The sequence below is a fragment of the Diceros bicornis genome, chromosome X (genome assembly GCF_020826845.1).
Source record: "Diceros bicornis minor isolate mBicDic1 chromosome X, mDicBic1.mat.cur, whole genome shotgun sequence".
NCBI classification, from domain to species: Eukaryota; Metazoa; Chordata; class Mammalia; order Perissodactyla; family Rhinocerotidae; genus Diceros; species Diceros bicornis.
In genome coordinates, this window is record NC_080781.1 from 46626695 (window position 1) to 46629736 (window position 3042).

Consider the following 3042-nt stretch of genomic DNA (forward strand, 5'->3'; position numbering starts at 1 on the left):
ACGTATTTGAGATCATGCTACATAGTCAATTATATATTGCCATTTTCACATAAACATTTTCCCGTTAAAATCTTTTACGAATATCATTTAAATGGCTGCAAAATAGTCCATTGAGTGGATATACTTATGGAATTCCTTTCTGTGTGGGTTTTGGTGGGTTTTTCTTCTTTCTTTCTTTCCTTAAATTTGTTTGGCCAGGTTTCCGGTTTGATTTTGTCTGTGTCTTGTTTTGAGAGGTGGCATAAAAAGAGATTGTTGTTTGAGAGAAGTTAGGAAAAGTAGGGTAGGCTTTTTGGAAGTAGTAGCATTTGAGGCAAACTTTGGAGTATGTTAAACATGCACAGGATAAAACCTTCTAAACGATACAAGAAGGTATACGGTAAAAAATAAGTCTCTTTCTCACCCGTCACCCTCAATTCCCCAGTTCCCCGCTGAGGATCTCTACTGTTAGCACTTCCTTGTGTGTGTGGATATTCTAAGCCTATACAAGTGTGTGTGGCTATGTTTTTATTTTTTTAACAACTTTATTGAGATATAATTTGCGCACTATACAATTCATCCATTTAGAGTATATAATTCAAAGGCTTTTGGTACATCCATAGAGCTGTGCAATCATCACCACAATCAATTTTAGAGTATTTTTATTGCCCCAGAAAGAAACCCTATACCCCTTTGCTGTCACCCCCAAAGCCCCCATCTCCCCATCCCTAGGCAACCACTAATTTACTTACTGTCTCTACAGATTTGCTGATCCTGAAGATTTCATATAAAGGGAATCATACAATATGTGGCCTTCTACGACTGACTTCTTTCACTTAGCATGATGTTTTCAAGGTTCATCCATGTTGTAGCATGTATCAGTACTTCATTCCTTTTTTTAATATATAGACTTTACTTTTTTGAGCAGTTTTAGGTTTATAGAAAAATTGGGCAGAAAGTACAGAGAGTTCCCATATACCCCCTCACCTAACCCAGTTTCCCCTATTATTTACGTCTTGCATTAGCGTAGTACGTTTGTTACAATTGATGAGCCAATATTGATACATTATTATTTTTTCTTTATTTCCCCAGCTCTATTGAGATATAATTGACTGATACATTATTATTAACTAAAGTCTATAGTTCACATTAGGGTTGACTCTTTGTGTTGTACACTCTATGGGCTTTGACAACTGTATAATGACGTGTATCCACCATTACAGTATCATGCAGAGTAGTTTCACTGCCCTAAAAATCCCGTGTTTCACCTATTCACCCCTTTCTCCCTCTCCCTGAAGCCCTAGCAATCACTGATCCTTTTACTGTCTCCATACTTTTGCCTTTTCCAGAGTGTCATACAGTTGGAATCACACAGTTTGTAGCCTTTTCAGATCAGCTTCTTTCACTTAGTAATGTGCATTTAAGTTTCTTCCATGTCTTTTCAAGGCTTGATAGCTCATTTCTATTTAATGTTGAATAATACTCCATTGTATGAATGTATCACAGTTTATTTATCCATTCACCTACTGAAAGACATCTTGGTTGCTTCCAAGGTTTGGCAATTATGAATAAAGCCACTATAAACATCCGTGTGCAGGTCTTTGTTTACCTTTGGGTAAATACCAAGGAGTGAAACTGCTGGATCATATGGTAAGAGTATATTTAGTTTTGCAAGAACCCACCAAACTGTCTTCCAAAGTGGCTGTACCATTTTGCATTCCCACCAGCAATGAATGAGAGTTCCTGTTGCTCCGCCTCTTTGTCAGCATTTGGTGTTGTCGGTGTTTTGGATTTTAGCCATTCTCATAGGTGTGTGGTGGTATCTCACTGTTGTTTTCATTTGCAATTACCTGATGACATAGATGTTGAACATGTTTTCATACACTTATTTGCCATCTGTATATCTTCTGTGGGGAGGTGTCCGTTGAGATCTTTTGCTCGTTTTTAAATTGGATTGTTTGTTTTCTTATCGTTGAATTTTAAGAGTTCTTCGTATATTTTGGATGTCAGTCTTTTATCAGATGTGTTTTGCAAATATTTTCACCCATTCTGTAGCTTGTCTTTTCATTCCTCTTAACAGTGTCTTCCACCGAGCAGGTGTTTTTAATTTTAATGAAGGCCAACATATTGATTTTTTCTTTCGTGGATTGTGTGTTTGGTGTTGTTTCTAGTCATTGTCAAACCCAAGGGCACCTAGATTTTCCCCTATGTTATCGTCTAGAAGTGTTATAGTTTTTCATTTTACACTTAGGCCTGTGGTCCTTTCTGAGTTAATTTTTGTGAAGGGCATAAGGTCTGTGTCTAGATTAATATTTTTGCATGTGGATGTCCAGTTGTTTCAGCACCATTTGTTAAAAAGACTATCCAGGGGCCGGCCCGGTGGCGCAAGCGGTTAAGTGCGCGCGCTCCGCTGCGGCGGCCCGGGGTTCGCTGGTTCGGATCCCGGGCGCGCACCGACGCACTGCTTGGCAAGCCATGCTGTGGCGGCGTCCCATATAAAGTGGAGGAAGATGGGCACGGATGTTAGCCCAGGGCCGTCTTCCTCAGCAAAAAAAGAGGAGGATTGGCGGATGTTAGCTCAGGGCTGATCTCCTCACAAAAAAAAAAAAAAAAAAAAAAAAAAAAAAGACTATCCGTTCTCCATCGAATTGCCTTTGCTCCTTTGTCAAAGATCAGTTGACTATATTTATGTGGAGCTATTTCTGGGCTCTCTATTCTGTTCTATTGATCTTTTTGTCTGTTCTTTCACCAATACCTCACTGTCTCGATTACTGTAGCTTTATAGTAAGTCTCAAAGTAAGGTAGTGTCAGTCCTCAGACTTTGTTTTTCTCCTTCAATATGGTGTTGACTCTTCTGGGTGTCTTGCATTTACAGATAAACTTTAGAATCAGTTTGTCAATATGTACAAAATAACTTGGTGGGATTTTTATTGGGATTGCATTGAATCTGTAGATCAAGTTGGGAAGAACTGACATCTTGACAATATTGAGTCTTCTTATCTGTGTGTGTGGAATATGTCTTCATTTATCTTCTTTGATTTTTTTTATCAGAGTTTTATAGTT